A 20,789-nucleotide genomic window follows, 5' to 3' on the forward strand; every position below is an offset into this window, starting at 1 on the left:
CAGTTACCAATAGCTTAGTTTTTTTTAAAATTGGAGTATAGTTACATACAATACTATATTTGTTTCAGGTGTACAATATAATGATTCAACAATTATATCAATTATAGGATGCTTACCATGGCTGTAGTCACCACCTGTCACCATACAAAGTTGTTATGATATTGATTATATTCCCTGAGCTGTACTTTTCATCCCTGTGACTTATTTTACTTTTAGAAGTTCGTACCTCTTAATCCCCTTGACTTATTTTGCCCATTCTTCCATACTCTCCTCTCTGGTACCTACCAGTTCTCTGTATTTATGAGTCTGTTTCTGTTTTTGTGTGTGTGTGTGTTTGTATATGTTTATTCATTTATGTTGTTTTTTTTAGATTGTTCATAATAAGTGAAATCATATGGTATTTGTCTTTTTCTGTCTGACTTATTTCACTTAGCATAATACCCTCTAGCTCCATCTATGTTGTCAAGAATGGTAAGGTTTCATTCTTTTTTTTGGTTGAGTAATAATATCCCGTGTTTATACTAACCACATCTTCTTTATTCATTCATCTATCAGTGGACATTTTGGTTGCTTCCAGATCTTGGCTATTGTAATTCTGGAATAAACATGGAGTACATATATCTTTTTGAATAAATGTTTTTGTTTTCTTTGGGCAAATACCCAGAAGTAGAATTACTGGGTCATATGTTACTTTGATTTTTATTTTTTTAAGGAGCTTCTATAGTGTTTTCTGTAGTGGCTACACCAAATTACATTCCCGCCAGAAGTGCATGATTCTTTTTTCTCCTTATCTTCACCAATACTTATTACATCTTGACTTTCTGCTAACTAGCCATTCTGACTGATATGAGGTAACATACAGGTATTCCTGAAAAGACAGATTCCTGGGCGCTACACAGACTGCGTGAATCACCGTCTTTCGGAGTAGGCCAAGGAACCTGCCCTTTTAACAAGTCCCTTATGTGATTCTGAGACACACTAAAATTTATTTTTTTTTAATAAATCTTTTTTTTTAATGTTTATTTATTTATGATAGTCACAGAGAGAGAGAGAGAGAGAGAGAGAAAGGCAGAGACATAGGCAGAGGGAGAAGCAGGCCCCATGCACCGGGAGCCCGACGTGGGATTCGATCCCGGGCCTCCAGGATCGCGCCCCGGGCCAAAGGCAGGCGCTAAACCACTGCGCCACCCAGGGATCCCCACACTAAAATTTAAAAAGGAAAAGAGGGTTTTAAAAAATGGTACTTGATTTTTGTCTTGGGTGAAATGGTTACACAGTAATGCCCAGATGTGGTAGGGAATATAGGAGAGAGAAGATAGTTCACTTTTTACATGTGTCTTGGTGTCACTGTGTATTTCTTCTATCTACTTCATCTGTCTCACTTTGTTAGTATCAACCAACTGTGTGAACGACGAATTTCAAAGCCCTCTGCCCCTGTTGTCATCACAAAGGCTCCTAGATACCTGTGGTGGGTATCTTGGTGTATATTTTATTACTGTACTTACTTGGGCCTCCTGGCCATGTCTGTTACTTTCATAAGTTCACTGTCTTCCACTTTCACCTGTTCTGTGGCTTCTGCACTGTTGCTGCCACATGGTTTACCTTCTGCCATCTCTCTCATTCCTCCCCTTTATTCTGTTCCACACTACTACCACTCCGTGAATGCATCTTGCTGTTGTTGTGTCATTGTTGAATGTGGGTGAGCTCTTCAAGGAAAAGTATTTTGGGGTGTCAAAAGCAAGATCAGCCTGTTGCTATCCTCATCATAAAACATGCCCCTAACCAGAGCTTTTACAGGTTTTTAAAGTCTTATTTTTCCTAGAATTTTGCGATTACGTATTTTAAGCTTTTCACCCATAGGCATTGATGTGCATCTCCCCCACTGTCCACTTGGACCACAGGTACTGGCGTCTTCTACTCTGCCTTGAGTGTCTAGTGGCACTACAGACCAGTGCCAAGTTGGCCTTTGTGCCTGCAGGAATCCCACATGTATCTGTTCCTTTCCTTCCTCCTTCTCCTCTCCAGCCCTACCCAGACTTCAAGATCCAGTTTAACTTCTCCATCCCCTACAAGATTTTCTCTAGCCTGTTACCCTTCTCAATTCCCACTGGTATTATTTTTCATGTGACTTTTTGGTTTGCAATAGTAACTGGGTTTTTTATTACTTGGTTCTCTAGTCAGGAATATATATCTTCAAGATGGAGCCCCTCAAAAATGTTTTTCTAGAAACATCCTGGGCTCTAGCTCCTACCCATACTTTGTCCAGTGTGATTCAGATATGCCAAGGGAACCATGTAAACTTCTTTTTGGATGTCTTGTCGTACTAGAATTCTTGGTTTATTTGTTTACCTACCTCACATAAGCTTATTGAAGGTGGCAGTATCATCATGTTTTACTTTTGAGTCCTGAGAGCCATATATATGGTTTTAAAGACCTAATACATTATATTGAATGAATGAATGTATTTTGATTGAAAGTCTGAGTTTACTGAGAGCTGAAGTCCTGGTCTCTACAAATTTTGCATCAGATTTGATACCTTGTGCGCCATGGATGCTTATATTTGTCTGCCTCACTGTTGCTCTGAAGGCCTGCCTGTTGTCAGCCTGTAATCACAGAGGTATTGTTCCCTGGCCCAGTTGGAAGCCAGTAAAAGGTATGTCAGGATTTGACATCTCAGTGCACAGTTTATCAGGAGAGTCAGATTACCTGCTCTTTGAAGTGCTCTTGCACCTGGTATTCTCTCCTTCCCAGGTCCTCAAATTTTGGCATGCAGCACTTTAATATGTATATAATATTCATGAATATTCCCTATCAAATAACCTCAATAGAATATTGTTTTGTTTTGTTTTCCCATTAAAGCCACCTGCTTCAATCTTTGAAATGTATGGTAGTGATGTTAGGCAGTGGGAAGTGGGAGGGATAGTTTATTGGAATGAGAGCAAGGACTATGGAGCCAGACTGCCTGCATTCTAGTCCCATTTATGGGTTCTGTGACCCGGAGCATATTAGTTGGCTTCTCCATGGCTCAGTTTCCTCATCTATGAATTGCTGATAAATACAATACATCATAGTGTTGTTTAGAGCATTAAATGAGTTAATGAAAGAATATCTAGCATAATGATATTGTTACCTTTTTTACTTTGCTTATATTTTGTTTTCCTATAAATTGATGCCAACAAAGGTAATTTTCATTTATAACAAATGGATGTACATATTCATTTTATTTATGTTTATTGTATACTTATTCTATTCTAGGCATTGTGCTAGGAATTGGGGATATGAAAATTTGAGGGCAAGTTACACATCTTGGCTTGTTGTTGACCTACGGAAGATATCCACTAATAAATATTAATGGAGATGATGAATGCCATGGTTGGGAAAGTACAGTGTGTAATGGGTAGATGGAAGGGTACTTCACTCAACATTCAAGCTTTGGGGAAGACTTTTCCACTGGGGCCTGAAGGACAAACAGGAATCAGCCAAGTGAAGGGGAAAGAGAGTGCATTTGATTGTTCTGAGTAGAAGTAACTTATGTTCAAAGGCCATGACATAAGAAAGCCCAATGCTTTTGAGGAACTGAAAATTTAATGTGGGGAGGAGACTAGCAATTATTGTGGCTTTGAGCAGAGAGCCAGGTGCCTCAAGGCTTCATCTGCCATGTGAAGGAAGGAGCTTATACTTTTACTTCTGAGCACCGTGAGGCCATTGAAGGGTTCTAACAGGTCGGTGACATCCAACTCGTGTGTGTGTGTGTGTGTGTGTGTGTGTGTGTGTTTTAACCTTTTCAATGCAAAGTGAAATAGAATACCATATGAACAAGCATGTCGCTTAATGAAGCATCTAAAGGAAATTCCCTGGTAACCACAACACAGACCAAGAAATGGCACTTTGCCTGCCATCCTGAGAAGGCCTCCAAGGGCCCCATCCCAATCCCAACTCTGTCTGTCCCCACAAAGCCTCCTCTGACTTCAGTCATTACACCCATGTGTTCTTTATAGTTCATTCAGGTGTGTCTCCCTAGGCACAAGTTCAGTCTTGCTTGTTTTTCAGATGTTCACTAAGTCTTTTTTTTTTTAAGCTGTTTCTCCTCTATCTCTTTATTATTGTTATAATTTATCTGTGGAAGAACCTGGGACTGTTGACCTGCACAGCAGCTCCCCACAATCTGGAGGTTGCTGACTGCATGTTTAAGGTATAGCTCCGGGGGATGCTCCTCCACCCTTGCTATTTCCTGTAGACCCAGGAGCTGCTGCCACCTGTTGTGGTCACTCTGACACAAGCGTAGGGAGTGACTGTTTTCTCAGCGGGAGACATAAAATGGCTGCTGTTTTCTCCATGTGACAGATTTGTGTTTTGGGAAGAGTCTCTGGCCACATGTGGAGAGTAGATTGCAGAGGTCAAACCAGAAAGACCAGTTAGGCCTTTTGTGTTTATCATCCAGATGAGAGCCCAGAATAGGAGCTCTGAGAATGGAAAGCAATGCTGGGTTCCAGAAACTTTTAAGAATTTGCATGTATAAGACTTGACAACTGTATTGAAGGACCAAAAGGACAAAGGAATTTTTTTATGGGATGCTGAGAGAATGATGAGACCATTCTGTGAGATGGCAACACTCATTGGGGAATGCTAACAAAGATTTTGGTTTTTGGATATACAGAGTATGAAGGGTCTATGAACCCAAGAGGAGATACTGGGTTTGCAACTCTCAAGTGTTATTTTTAGCTACTTCCTGTTTGCCATGAGTGTATTGTGACTTAAAAAAAAAAGTCACCACAAAAAAGATTTTATCAAATATAAAATATGTTTTGAAATACAATGTATGTAACTTCTGTTGACTATAGAAAAATGTAGAAAGAAAGTTTAAAGAAGGTCAGATTTAAAGTAGGCCTACCACGATAAATAAATGAATAACAATCAGAAGACTGAAAAGAAAAGGCAAAGGCCTGACAGTGTTATAGCCACATGGGTGTCTTCACGTTACTTTTTGCAGCTGAAGCCAAAATGAAACACCATGTAGGCGGCACTCCGGGAGGAATGCATCAGCTTGAGTGAATCCTCCTGTTTCCTTAAAGTTAGAAAAAGAAAAAGAGAAAAGATTCTCAAGGAAGTATGTGGATAACCATTCGGGCTTGTAACAATGGAGTGAGCAATTTTAAGTTCATTTCTGTGATTCATTTACAGGAAGTTCACTCTTAGAAGAAAAAAATCTGGGTAAAAGAGAAGATAAGAATTAATCCATAGATATTGTAAAAACTTTATATAACTTTAATATCTTACTGCCCTAAATTTTTGGCCATAATTTTGAAAACCCAAATGGAGTTTACTATTTTACCTTCTTTGGAGAACTTGTTGACATGGGAGAGATCTCAAAGTATTACTGAATCCAGTTTAAATCTTTTCCTCCTGTTTTTTTGTTTTTGTTTGTGTGTGTGTGTGTTTTTGTTTTGTTTTGTTTTATTTTTTACCATGGCCTGGCATTGGTCAGAGAAGATGTGGAGGATGGGATTGCATTCAGTTTTTGGGGTAGGGTCAACTTTTATTTTCAAAATGACGTAACTCTACATTAAAACTTGGGAGTATTTAATGCAGATGGCATGTTGATGATAGCTTACAAGTTTGGCTCATAATTGAAATTTAGTTTATTCATTAATTTTGTTTTCTGGCAACATGTGAGATAGTACATCCTGCAGATTTTTTTTATGATTCACAAAGAAAAATCCTAAACTGACTTTCCCACTTCACTGCTTTTTAAGAAGTACTCTGAAACTGGGTCCTAAGGACATGAAATAAACTATTGGTACCATCTGCTGTTCATAGGCATTATTTCATTGTCTCTCTTGAATGTATTTGGCTTCAAAGCCAAACAAAATCACTTTGAGGAGGATGAGTGATGTTTTTCTGCATAGTGATAAATCAGTTTTCATTCCTGAATTGACTGCCTTGAGCCTGTTTGGTGTTTTGTGTCTGCCTTTATCATACAGTACCTTCTGCCTTCTATTTTAACCAGACTGAACTTGTGCTCTGGGTTCCTTCCTGGTGATCTCACAGTGTGATTTTCCCGCAGCATTGGCTTGGTCTTGTGCTGGAAAGTGCTCTGGGTGGCTGTGTCTCAACCAAGCTCCACCCACTGAAGCAGGCCCTGGGCCCAGGTCCTCTATGTCTGCAGGATGCATCTGGCTGGCTGCTTGTTTGGTGTCCAGTTTACCCTCTAAGGCCTTTCCAAACCTTTTTGAATGTGATGCATAGTAAGAAAGTTTGCATCCCAACTCAGTACACAGGTTAACTTTAACTCTACATTTGTCTATGCATGTGTATGTAATATAAATATATGAGTGAAAGTTGTACAAATCAGCCCTTGCATTTATTTTATTTATTTCTTAAAGATTTATTTGTTTGAAGGAGAGAGAGAGAGCATGAGAAGGAGGAGGGGCAGAGGGAGAAGCAGACTTAACGCTGAGCAGGGAGCCCGACTTGGGGCTCAATCTCACGACCCAGGATCACAATCTGAGCTGAAGGCAAAGACTTGACTGAACCACCCAGGTGCCCCCAGCCCTTGCATTTAGGTCATGCTTTGCATTTCACAAGTTTCTATTCTATTCCATTTCATTAAATTCCATTAAAAATGTACTGGTCATAACCCATCATATTTATTTCACAATCTATTAATAGCTTATGATTTGGGACGCCTAGGTGGCTCAGCGGCTAAGCACCTCCCTTCGGCCCAGGACATGATCCTGGAGTCCCGGGATCGAGTCCCACAGTGGGCTCCCTGCATGGAGCCTGCTTCTCCCTCTGCCTGTGTCTCTGCCTCTCTCTCTCTCTCTCTCTCTCTCTCTGTCTCTCTTGAATAAATAAATAAAATCTTTAAAAAATAGCTTATGATTTAAAATTTGAAAGTGCTGCCTAACACTCTGATAAACACGATTCCTTTTCAGAAAACCCTTTCTTAAATTAACATGCCTCTTAAATCTTGCCACTGAAGGGACTCCTTTGCTCTTTGAGGTGGCCTCTTTCTTCCATAATTTGAGTGTTTAGAGTACTTGTTTCTAAAATATATTAGGAAGCAGCTTTTTTTCATTAGGAAAGAGTGCAAAGTCCGTGATTGATGATTGCATTTCAGGTTTCCAGGGTTGAGTGGAATAAATTCTGCAGCACATTATTTCCTCTCGGTGCCTAAAATCAAATCTGCCACAGCTTATTCACTGTTTCAAAAAGGCAATTTCAGTAAAACCTTTAAAAAGCATATTGTAAAGGAGGACAATTTTGATAAAGCATTAAGAAGTGGGTATCTTAAGTAAATATTAACCTTACTGAGGAGATTATAAGAGAAAGTAAAATATCTTTTCTTGTATCTTAGCACATTAAAGTCTGCCTCATTTTGGTTTTGATATTTTCCTACCATTAGGGTGGCAAGATTCAGCAATTTGAGTACAGTTTTTGCCCTGGTAAGGTGTCCTTCACTTTTTAAACTTTCTATTGCAGATAATTCTTTCCCCTTTTGCATGTTGCATGTTGTCAGAATATTAGGGGATTGCTCTTTAAAATAAATGGGAGGAATGTCCTGTCCAGGTATCGGCAGGAAGGTGGCAGGTACAGGACAGTGGTGATGGCTGGTGAGATTCTTTAAGGTCATTGTATTCATTGCTGAGGCAGCTCTAACAAGGTACCACAGACTTAAAATGAACAAGTGGAGGCTAAGAGTCTGAAATCAAGTTGTCAGTGGGGTTGGTTCCTTCTGGAGACTCCAAAGGAGGAACTGCCCTATGCTACTGTCTTAGTTTCAGGTGGTTGTAGGCATCCCTTGGCATTTCTTGGCTTGTAGATACATCACTCATCTGTCTCTCAACATACCATCTGCCATTAACACATGTATACTTCTTATCCCTCCATCTTCCTGTATAGATTATCATTTTAGTTAGATGAATTTTAAGTGTTTGCATATTTTAACAAGGCAAAAGTTATTGACACCTAAACCCTGTTGTGTACTATGATCTCTTTTCAATTTGTGTACAGCTTTTGTTTTCTTTAGTATTAATAACAGCTTTCTTATTTAGTTAATTTCCTATATATTTATCACTAATGATCAACCAGACTTTTATTTAGTTATGTAATTCTCTCAATCAATTCACGAGATGATCTTTTTTTTAAAAAAAGATTTTATTTATTTGAGAGAGAGTGAGCGAGAGAGAAGGGGGGGTGAAGGGCAGAGGGAGTAGCAGACTCCCCACTGAGCAGGGAGCCCAGTGGGGGCTTGATCCCGAGACTCTAGGATCATGACCTGAACCAAAGGCAGACACTTAAGCAACTAAGCCACCCAGACACTTGCCCACGAGATTTTCTTAATGACATTTTAGGTTTCCCCTGCTATCCAAAAATAGAGCTTTCCTATAAAACTTAAGTAAGCAGAAATGGCATAAAGCAAAGAGCCAGTTACCACCATTAATTTATATGGAAATACATTTTAGTGTTCCCAGACCCCCAAAATAACCTGTCTTAGGCTGTTCTGATAACTTAGGACGCATCTTGCTAATGATGCACAAAATAAATCCAAATAAAGCACAGATGCTCAGCACAGTTTTGGCAGTCTAATGTTGAGTTACCTAGTGTAGTTCCCGGGGAAGGAGCCTGGTGGCGCCACTGTTGCTGTTTGGGTTGTGTGCTGCCTCCCATTGCTTGCTGCAAAACAAATGCTGAACACTATTTTTGCTTTTCAACTTTTTTTGTCAAAAGGAACATCCTCTTCAGATTTCTTTTAGTTAGCGAACAATGCACACCAATGCAGGTCTCTCATAAAAGTGAAGTTGTACAATTCAAATTTTGGAAAGGTGGGAGATACCTATATTCCTGACAGTTCATCTGACAGTTCATCAAGAAATAACTGCCAGAGCCTTTTGACTTGCTGTGATCTAGGTCTGCTGTATAGCTGTTGACTTGTTCTCCTCTCCTATCTTGTGTGGGATTCTCTGGGCCATGAGAATCATGTTGTTCTTTTCCTAATTTGGTGGAGAAATTCTCCATTGGTTTCCAGAGAAAGTGTCGTGAGAGGTAAATTTGGAAATTTACTTGGCTGTCTGCTTGTGTTTATTGTGCACTCGAGTTTGAATGTAGCTTGGCTGGGTATGGAATTATAGCTTGTGTTGTTTACCCGAGTTTTAATTTTTAATTTTCATTTTTTTATTGTCTCCTTGAGTTTTAAAGTTCCAGCTTCTAGTGTGCTGTTGAAATGTCCAATCCCAATCTGACTCTTGATGCTTTGAATGAAACCCGATTTTTCTCTCTGAAGCTTTTTTGGGTCTCTTCTGTCACCAGTGTTGAAAAAGTCTGGATCTTGGTTTGGGATGAATCTCTTTTCATCCACATACTATTCACTTGATGGACTCCTCCAGTCTGGAAACTCCTGCATTGTAGTTCTAGGAGGTTTTCTTCATACATTTGATTTCTTCCCCTTTGTTTTTATTTGCTTTCATCTTTATTCTCTTCTTATTTAGATATTCAACGTCTGGGGTTAGTCCTCTAACTTTCTTTTCCATTTTCTGTTTCATTGTCTCATATTTCTCTTTCTTGAGATTTCTTCAGCTTTCAGTCAACTCCTTCTATTGAGCTTGTCTTCCTGTTATTTTTCATCTTCAAGAGTTCCTTTTTGTTTTCAAGGGTTTTTTTTCTAACTGCATAATCTTTTTTCCCAAGCTGCATTTACCATTCTGCTAATCTGGGCCTCTTCTTTCATATTATGGGATTTCCTTAAAACTCTGGTAGTCATTAACTGACTATTCATATATGCAGAATTTTATATTAGTTAACTATTGTGGCTGAAACAAATTACCACAGACATAGTGACTAAAATAATACAAACTTATCTTACACAAGATAAGGTGTAAGGTTAGAACTCTAACATGGGTCTCACTGGGATAAAATTATGGTGTCAGTAAGACTGCATTTCTTTTCAGAGGCCCTGGTAAGAGCTTTATCTAGCTTCTTGAGGCCACATAAATTATTTTGTTTTTGGCTCCATTCCTATACCTTCCAAGCCAGTAACATCAAATGTCTCTGATTTTTCCTCTATAGTCATACCGTTTTTATGACCACAGCCAGGAAAGATCTTTACTTATGTATTTATTTGAGAGAGAGATGGAGGAAGGGCTGAGGGAGAGAGAGAGAGAGAGAATCCTAAGTGGTTCCATGCCCAGCCCAGTGTGGAGCCCTATGCAGAGCTTGATCTCACAACCCTGAGATCGTGTCCTGAGCTGAAATCCAGAGTCAAATGCTTAACCAACTGAGCCACCCAGGTGTTCCTTGAAAGAATATTTGCTTTTAAAAATCCACATGATTTGGTTCACCTAGATAAATTAGGAAAATATACCACCAGAGTCCTTCATTTAATCACATCATCACAGTCCCCTTTGCCATGGAAAGTAATATATCCATAGATTTTGGGAGTTAGAATGTAGAATCTTTGAAGGCCCCATTGTTCTGCCTACCACAGATTCTAAACAGCTGATTATCCATTCTACGTGTGTGTTGGGGAAGGGATTTTGTGCACTATAAGGTTGATAACAATTTGGCTCCACCTTTTTCCCTGGGAAACCTTTGATGTCAGAATCTTTAGATCTTTATTTTAGGTCATAGAGTACTTAGCCTTTATATATCATGTTATGTTAGAAATAGACATTTTTAATTTTGCATGTTATAAAATATATATTGGATTTTAGAAGATAAATATATAAAGATACACAGAATTATTATAACTGATCAGCTACTGTCAGAGCCATTATTTATAAATTGTCATTTTCTTCTGAACCTTTTAATTTGAAAACTTACAAGTATCTGTAGAAGTTAAAGAATTATGTAGTTAACATCAACTTAAATACGCAGTTCCTGGATTCAACAATTATTTGTATTTCCAGAGTCAGTTTTGCCATGGTTCATTTTCTCTTACTACTTGTCTGTTTTGTATTTCATTGATTTTTGTCTTTATTTTTGTTTGATACTATTAATGTTGGATTTAATTTGCCCTTCCTTTCTGACTTCTTAATGTGGAAGCTTAAATCATTGATTTTTTTTAAGTTTTATTTATATATTAAAGAGAGAGCACTCATATGTGTGTGCATAAATGAGGGGAGGGACAGAGGGAGAAAATCTTCAAGCAGACTCCCTGCTGAGCTGAGCCCACTTATGTGCTTGATCCCTGAGATCATGACTTGAGCCAAAACCAAGAGTTGCCGCTCAACCAATTAACCAGGTGCCCCTTAGATCATTGTTTTTTATACTCTTTTCTTTTCTTTTTTACAGGTTTATTTATTTAAGAGAGCGAGCACACAAGCAAGGGGGAGGGGACAAGGGAGAGGGAAAAACAGACTCCCCACCAAGCAGGGAGCCTGACCAGGGCCCAATTCTAGGACCCTGAGATCACAACCTGAGCTGAAGGCAGACACTTAACAAACTGAGCCACTAAGGTGCCACTTTTCTATTCTTTTTGAGAGAGTGTGTGTGCATGACCCACATGCACATGCAAGGATGGGGGGAGGGGCAGAGAGAGAGAGAGAGAGAATCTTAGGTAGGCTCCACACCCAGTGTAAAAACCCAACCCTGAAAACATGACCTGAGCCAAAATCAAGAGTCAGCCATTTAACCAACTGAGCCACAAGGTGTCTCTCCTTTTTCTTTCTTCTAAGGACTGCTATTAGCACATCCCACAAATTTGGGCATGTTATATTCTCATTATCATTTGTAGTAATTTGTAATTGTTTGTAATTTGTTCTTTGACCCATGAGTTATTTAGGAGTTGCTTTTATATATATTCAACTCTTCTAGCTATCTACCTCTTATTACTATTTTAATGCTTTTGTTGCAAAAACATACTTAAAATGATTTCAGTCCTTTTTCATTTACTGAAACTTATTTTATAGCCCAGCATTAGGTAGGCTTTGGTAATTATTTCATGTGCCCTTAAAATAATGTGTGTGCTCAAAAAAAAATACTAGAACTGATAAAGGAATTCAGTAAAGTCACAGAGTACAAAATACATGTTCAGAAATCTGTTGCATTTCTATACGCTAATAATGAAGCAGCAGAAAGAGAGATTAAAACAACTCCATTTACAGTTGCACCAAAAATAATAAAATACCTAGGAGTAAACTTAACTAAAGAGGTAAAAGACCTGTACTCTGAAAACTATAAAACATTGATGAAAGAAATTGAGGATAACACAAAGAAATGGAAAGATATTTGATGCTTAGGGATTGGAAGAACAAGTATTGTTAAAATCTCTATACTACCCAAAGCAATCCACACATTGAATGCAATCCCTATCAAAATACCAACAGCATTTTTTACAGAACTAAAACAAATAACCCTAAAATTTCCATCGACTACAAAAGACCCTGAATAGTCCAAGCAATCTTTAGAAAGAAAAGCAAAGCCGAAGGCATCATGATTCTGGACTTCCAAGTTATACTGCAAAGGTTTAGTAATTGGGCACCTGGTTGACTCAGTCAGAGCTGTAGTAATCAGAACAGTATAGTACTGGGACAAAAATAGACTCATAGATCAATGGAACAGAATAGAAGATCCAGAAATAAACCACAATTATACAGTCAATTAATCTTCAACAAAGGAGGAATGAATATGCAATGGGAAGAAGACAGTCTCTTCAACAAATGGTGTCAGGAGAGTCACATGTAAAAGAATGGACCGCTTTCTTTCACCACACACAAGAATAAATTCAAATTTGATTATGAACCTAAATGTGAGACCTGACAACTCAAAGCCAAAAAAAAAAAAAAAAGAAAACAATCCAATTAAAAAATGGGCAGAAGACATGAACATTTCTCCAAAGAAAACCTACAGAGCCAACAGACTCACGAAGAGATGCTCAACATCAGGGAAATGCAAATCAAACCTGCAATGAGATATCACCTCACACCTGTCAGAATGGCTAAAATAAAAAACACAATAAACAACAAATTCTGGGGAGGATGTGGAGAAAAAAGAACCCTTCTGCACTGTTGGTGGGAATGCAAACTGGCACCACCACTGTGGAAAACAGTATAGAGGTTCCTCAAAAAGTTAAAAATAAAAAAAAATTTTTAAAAAATAAAAAAAAAAGTTAAAAATAGGGGCACCTGGGTGGCTCAGTCAGTTAAGCAACTGCCTTCAGCTCAAGTAATGATCCCAGGGTCCTGGAATCAAGCCATGCATTGGGCTCCCTGCTTGGCAGGAAGCCTGGTTCTCTTTCTCCCTCTACCTGCTTGTGTGCCTACTCTCTCTCTCTCTCTCTCTCTGTCAAATAAATAAAGCTGTTTTTAAAAAGTTAAAAATAAAACTATCTTGTGACCCAGTAGTCACACTACTATTTATCCCCAAAATTTAAAAACACTAATTCATGCACTGTTATGCTTATTGAAGCATTATTTACAATAGCCAAATACTAGAAACACCTTAAGTGTCCATTGATGGATGAGTGTATGGGGAGGATGTGGTGTGTGTGTGTATATATATATACACACACACACACACACATACACATATACACACATATATATATATAGGATGGAATATTAGCCATAAAAAGGTGGGTTCTTGCCATTTGCAACAACATGGATGGAGTTAGTAAAATGCTACGTGAAATAAGTCAGAAAGACAAATACCATATGATTTCACTCATATGTGGAATTTAAGAAACCAAGCAAATAAGCCAAGAGGAAAAAAAGAGAAAGCAAGAAATATATTCTTAATTATAGGGAACAAACTAATGGCTACCAAGGGGGAAGTGGGAGGGGAGATAGATGAAATAAGTAAAAGGGATTAATTTGTGATGACCACAGAGTAATGTATAGAATTAATGAATCACTATATTGGACCCCTGAAACAGATATAACACTACATGTTAACTATAGTGGAATTAAAATAGAAAATTAAAAAAAAGAATGTGTGTGCTTTCTACAGTTGTTGGATGTAGTATTTTATAAAGGTCAATTAAGTTGAGATGGTTGATAGTACTATTGAAATCTTTTATATCCTTACAATTTTTTCTTTTTATCAATCTATAGGAGAAGAGTATTAAAATCTCCAACCATAATTGTGGATCTGCTTTTTTTTTCTTTAGTTTTGCCAATTTTTGCTTTATATTTTTCTGAAGGTCAGTTAGGAGGGTGTATAAACATTTAGGATTGTTATATTTTCATGGTGAATGAACACATTTTCACTATAAAACTTATCTTTTTATTTCTGGTAATATTCCTGTCTTAAAGCCTATATTGTTATTAATATAACCATTCCCATATTTTTTTCTGAATGTTTACCTTTTCTCATCTTTTACTTAAAGCCTGTTTGTTATGTCTATATGTTTAAAGCATGCCTTTGTAAATATATTTCCATTTTGCTTTTTTTACATACAGCAATCTCTTTACATGGTGGGTTTGTCTATTTACATTTATTGTAATTAGTGATGATTTGGCTCAAATGAACTAACTTGGTATTTGTTTTCTGTTTTTGTTCCTCTGTGTCTCCCCTTTTACCTTCTTTTATGTTAGTCAGATATTTTTTAGTATTTTATTCTATTTCTGTTAGCTTTTAGCTATACTTTGAATTACCCTGTGGTTTGCTATGAATTAAATTATTTGCAAGATATAAATTAGACCTTTTCAGAAAAGATGTAGAAACCTTACAGCAATGTAATTCCATTCAATACCCCTCCTTTTTTGTTCCTGTAATATGTTATATTTCTATATTTATTATAAACCCCATAATACATTGTTACTTGTATTTTTTTCTTCTTTTTCTCATTATATTTTAATCTACTTTAAAGGTTTTTCCATCCATCTGAATATGGCCTTGATGGCATTTTTCTCCACATCATTCTTTCTCAGTATTTCCAGGAGATCTTTTAGGGGCTTTAGGAAAAAGCATAGGAAATAAAGACATGAACAGTTTCTGCAAAGAATCATACACAAAACAGGTCTATACTTATGGAGGGAAATGTAAGTGTACCTCAGAGCTTAGGGGGAATGCCCATATATTAAAACATTTAAGCACAGCACAGTCTGTGGTTCTCAAATCACTGGCATGCACCAGAGTCCCCCAAAGGGCTAGTAGGACTGCCAGGCTCACCTTCAGTTTCCGATTCAGTGGGTCTGGTAGGGGCAAGTACATGCTGCTGCTGGTGGTCAAGGGGCCCCAGCACCCCTGATCTAAGCATCTCTCCTCTTCCTCGTGCTTTCTCACTTCGGGACTTTGCCAAGATTGCTTTCCCTGGCGAACATCTTCGGGATCTGCCTCATTCTTTGATAGTGTGCTTGAAAAGTTTTCACTCCAAAAACCCTGCAGTTTTGCCAAGTGCTTATCATGTCTATTTGTGGTGACAGCCAAAGCTTTTTCTGGCCCGAGCAGCATTGAAAAGAAGCAAGGAAAGTGAATGATCTTGCTGAAGAGTGTGGATTGTAGGTTTTTTTAACAAGCCCAGCAAAACAGACCTCAGGTTACTTATATTTTCTTTAAAGAGGTACTCATTTTTCTTAAAAATTTTGAAGGAATGAGCATCCGTACACATATAAACATGAGAGGGAAAAGTCTTTTTACATTTGCCCACGTGGTTATCCTTTTTGGTGTTCTTGATTCCTCTCTGTATAGAGTCCAGTTTTCATTTATCATTTCCATCAGCCTGAAGGAAATCTTGTAACATTACATGTAGCACAAGTTTGCTGATAACAGAGTTTCTCAGCTTTCAATTTATCTTAAAATTAAAGCTTTATTTCACACTCAAACTTTTTCACCTTTATTGAAGTGCAATTGACAGATAAAACTGTAATATATTTAAGGTGTACAACATGATGATTTGACATACATATACACTGGGGAAGAAAACTCATCATCAAGTTAATTAACACATCCATCACCTCACATACTTACCTTTTTTAGAATGAGAACACATGGGGCAGCCCGGGTTGCTCAGTGGTTTAGCACCACCATCAGCCCAGGGCATGATCATGGAGACTTGGGATTGAGTCCCATGTCAGGTTCCCTGCATGGAGCCTGCTTCTCCCTCTGCCTGTGTCTCTGCCTCTCTCTGTCTCTCTCTCTGTCTCTCTCTGTCTCTCTCTCTGTCTCTCATGAATAAATAGATAAAATCTTTTTTAAAAAAATAAATAAATAAAATGAGAACACTCGAGTTCTGCACTCTTAGCCAAATTTCAATGATACAATACAGAGTATAAACCATGGTCACTATGTTACATTTGAGATCATCAGACCTTATTCATCTTATTTTTTAAATAGATTTTGTTTGTTTGTTTGTTCATGAGAGACACAGAGATAGAGGCAGAGACATGGACAGAGGGAGAAGCAGGCTCCCTGAAGGAACCCTATCAGGGACTTGATCCCAGGACCCAGGGATCACAACCTGAGCCAAAGGCAGACGCTCAACCACTGAGCCACCCAGGTGCCCCCAGACCTTATGTATCTTAAAGCTGAAAGTTTATATCTCTTTCTCAGCCTCTCCCCATTTCACCTACTCCCCAGACCCTGGCAATAATCATTCTTTCTGTTTCTTTGAGATTGACTTTTTAAAAAGAGATTTTACGTATACTGTGCAGTATTGTCTTTTGCTGTGCCAATTATTTCACTTAGCTTAATAGCCTCCAGGTTCATCCATCTTATCACAAATGATAGGATTTCCTTCTTTTTATGGCTGAATAATATTCTTCTGTGTGTGAGGGGGTGGCATTTTCTTTTTCCATTCATTGTTGACAGACACAGATTGTTCCCACATTTAGGTATTGTGAATAATGGTGCAGTGAACATGAGAGTACAGATAGCTCTTCAAGATACTGATTTAGTTTTCTTTGCACATATACCCAGAGGTGGGACTGGTAGATCATAGAGTGTTTCTGTTTTTAATTTTTTGAGAAAACTCCATTCCATTTTCCATAGTGTTTGTACCAGTTTATGTTCTCACCAACAGTGTATGAGAGTTCCCTTTTCTCTACATCTTCACCAGTATTTTTCTCTTGTCTTTTTGATAATACCCATTCTAATAGGTATGAGATGGGATCATCTCATTGTGGTTTTGATTAGTGTTTCCCTGGTAATTGATGATTTGAGTACCTTTTCTTGTTGTACATATAGTTTGGGAAAATGTATATGTTATTTTGGAAAAATGTTCGATTCCTCTGCCCATTTTCTAATTGGGTTATTTTTTTGTTGTTGTTGTTACTGAGTAGTGTGAGTTCCTTGTATACTTTGGATATTAATTCATTATCAGATACGTGTTTTGCAAATATTTTCTTGAATTCCATAGGTTGCCTTTTCATTTGCTGATGGTTTCCTTTACTGTGCCTCCCGCCCCCCCCCCCCCCCCGTGAAGCATTTTAGTTTGATATCATACTTGCCTGTGCTTTTGGGGTCAGATCCAATAATCCTTCCCAAGACCAGAATCAAGGAGTTTTGCTGTGTTTTGTTTTGTTTTTTTTCTAGGAGTTTTTTGGTTTTAGTTCTTATGGTCAATTTTGAGTTGTTTGAGTGTGGTATAAGATAGGGGTCCAGTTTCATTCTTTCTCATGAAACTGTCCAGTTTTCTCAGGACCATTTATTAAAGAAACTATCTTTTCCCCATCGTATATTTTTGGCTCTTCTGTCAGAAATTAAGTTGCCATATATGCGTGAATTTATTTCTTGGCTCTCTGTTCTTCATTAAGCTATATGTCTATTCTTATACCAGTGCTACTACTGTTTGATTATTGTGGTTTTGTAATATTGTTTGATGTCAGGAAGTGTGATGCTTCTAGCCTTGTTCCTCTTTCTCAAGATTGCTTTGGCTATTCAGAGTCTTTCATGGTTCCATATGAATTTTAGGATTTTTGTTCCATTTCTGTGAAAAATGCCTTTGGAATTTTGATAGGGTTTGCACTGAACCTATAGATAGCTTTGGGTAGTATGAACACTTTAACAATTTCAGTTCTTGGGCAGCCCAGGTGGCTCAGCAGTTTAGTGTCGCCTTCAGCCCAGGGCCTGATCCTGGAGACCCGGGATCGAGTCCCACATCAGGCTCCCTCCATGGAGCCTGCTTCTCCCTCTACCTGTGTCTCTGCCTCTCTCTCTCTATCTCTATCTCTCTGTCTCTCATGAATAAATAAATAAATAAAATCTTAAAAAAAAAACAATTTCAGTTCTTTCAGTTCATGAAAGGGATCACTTACTCCTTTGATTAAATTTATTCCTAAGTTTTTTATGCTATTATAAATGGGATTTTTTTCTTAATTTCTCTTTCTGATAGTTCACTGTTATATATAGAAACACAATTTTATATATTGATTTTTTATTCTGTAACTTTACTGAATTCATTTATTAGTTCTAACAGGTTTTGTTTTGTTTTGTTTCATTGGTGGAATCTTCAGTTTTCTATATATAGTATCATGCTATCTTTAAAGAGAAGCAGTTGTATTCCTCCTTTCTGATTTGGATACTCTTTTTTCTTTTTCTTTTTCTTTTTTCCTTAATTGCTCTGTCTAGTACTTCTGGTACTATGCTGAATAAAAATTGTAAAAGTCAGGGATGCCTGGGTGGCTCACTGGTTGAGCATCTGCCTTTGGCTCAGGGTGTGATCCCAGGGTGCTGGGATCGAATCCCACATTGGGCTGCCTGCTGGGAGCCTGCTTCTCCCTCTGTGTCTCTGCCTCTGTCTTTCATGAATGAATAAAATATTTTTAAAAATGGTGAAAGTCAGCATTCTTCCTTTGTACCTGATCTTAAAGGAAAAACTTTTAGCTTTCCTGTTGGAAATGATGTTAGTTGTGGGCTTGTCATGTATGGCTCTTATTATATTGAGGTATATTCCTTTTATATCCATTTAGCCAAGTTTTTATTATAAAAGGATATTGAACTTTGTCAAATGCTTTTTCTGCATCTGTTGAGGTGATCATATGATTTTTATCATTCATTTTATTAATGTGGGTGTATCACATTTATTGATTTATCTTTTCAAAAGATCGGCTCTTAGTTTTATTGATCTTTTCTATTGTCTTTTTAGTCTGTTTTATTTATCCCTGCCTCAACTTTGTAATTTCCTTCCTTCTACTAACTTTGGGCTTAATTTGCTCTTCTTTTTCTAGTTCCTTGAGATGTAAAGTTAACTTGTTTATTTGGGATCTTTCTGTTTTCCTAGTGTAGGCTTTTATCTTTATGAACTTTCCTCTTTGAACAGTTTTTACTGCATCCAATTTGTTGTGGTATGTTGTGTTTCCATTTTCATTTGTCTCAAGATATTTTTTGATTTCCCTTTTGCTTTTATCTTTGACCCATTGGTTACTTAGGAGTATGTTGTTTAATTTCCACATATTTGTCAATTTTCATATAATTGATTTCTAGCTTCATACCATTATGTTTGGAAAAGATGCTTACTATGATTTTAATTTTCTTAAAAATTTTTTTAATTTTCTTAAATTTATTAGGAATTGCTTTGTACCTAATATATGATCTATGCTGGAGAATGTTCCACATGAGCTTGAGAAGAATGTGTATTCTGCTACTATTGGATGAAATATTTCATATATATATGTTTATATATATATGGTCTATGTGTATATATGTTTTTATGTATATCTGATCTAATGTGTAGTTTTAGTTTTGGTCTAAGGTGTAGTATAAGTACAGTTTTCCGTATTGGTTTTTTTGCCTGGATGATCTACTTTCAGATGATCTATTATTGAAACTGAGGTACTGAAATTTCCTACTATTACTGTATTGCTCTGTTTCTTCCTTCAGAACTATTAATATTTGCTTTATATATTTAGGTGTTCCTATGTTAGATGCATAAATATTTAAAATGTCATATCCTCTTGATAAATTGACCTTTTATTATTATGTAATGACCTTCTTTGTCTCTTGTTATCATTTGACTTAAAGTTTATTTTGTGTGATCTAAGTATAGCTACTCCTGCTCTCTTTTGCTTTCCATTTGCATAGAATATCTTTTCCCCTAACTTTACTTTCAGTCTATATGTCCTTAAAGCTGAGGTAAGTCTCTTGTAGGCAACATATGGATAGGTCTTTTTATTTATTTTTTTTTTGATAGGTCTTTTTAAATATCTGTTTAGCTTCTCTATGTTTTTTGATTGGAGACTTTAATCCATTTACAATTTAAAGTAATTATTGATAAATATGGACTTGTTATTTTCTGGCTGTTTTTTAGTCCTTTTGTTCCTTTCTTCTTCCTCTCTTGCTCTCTTACTTTCTGATTTGTTGATTTTCTGTAGTGTTTCCTTTCTCTTTTGGTTATCTGCTATAGGCTTTTTCCTTTGTGGTCAACATGAGGTTTACATCTTCTAGTTTTAACAGCCTGTTTTAAGTTAATAACTTTACTTGCAACACATACAAAAACTACATTTTTACACTTCTCCCCACTGTGGTGTCACAGTTTACATTTTTTTTTATTTTATTTATTATTTATGATAGTCACACAGAGAGAGAGAGAGAGGCAAAGACATAGGCAGAGGGAGAAGCAAGCTCCATGCACTGGGAGCCCGACGTGGGATTCGATCCTGGGTCTCCAGGATCGCACCCTGGGCCAAAGGCAGGCACCAAACCGCTGCGCCACCCAGGGATCCCTACATTTTTTAATATTGTGTATCTATTAACAAATTATTATAGTTATAATTATTTTTAATATTCTTCTTTTCAAATCTATACTAAAGTTATAGGTGATTTACTTACCACCATTACAATAGTAGAGTGTTCTGAATTTAAGTATATATCTATTTTTACCTATGAGTTTTATACTTTCCTATATCTTCATGTTA

General features: G+C 37.2%; 1 protein-coding gene across 5 annotated transcripts in view; it reads left to right on the top strand.

The window, feature by feature from the left end:
* The window catches only part of DSE (dermatan sulfate epimerase), an 81,096-nt gene that overhangs the window by 37,281 nt on the left and 23,026 nt on the right, over nucleotides 1-20,789 (top strand). The window contains exon 1 of one of the 5 annotated variants that reach the window (XM_072831448.1): nucleotides 10,502-10,546. The exons of the other annotated variants lie outside the window; for them this stretch is intronic. The gene's annotated coding sequence lies outside the window, so the exon portion shown is untranslated. Of the gene's footprint in view, nucleotides 1-10,501; nucleotides 10,547-20,789 lie in introns of those variants that run through there. 5 annotated transcript variants of the gene reach the window in all.

Source organism: Canis lupus, chromosome 1 (genome assembly GCF_048164855.1).
Source record: "Canis lupus baileyi chromosome 1, mCanLup2.hap1, whole genome shotgun sequence".
Classification (NCBI taxonomy): domain Eukaryota; kingdom Metazoa; phylum Chordata; class Mammalia; order Carnivora; family Canidae; genus Canis; species Canis lupus.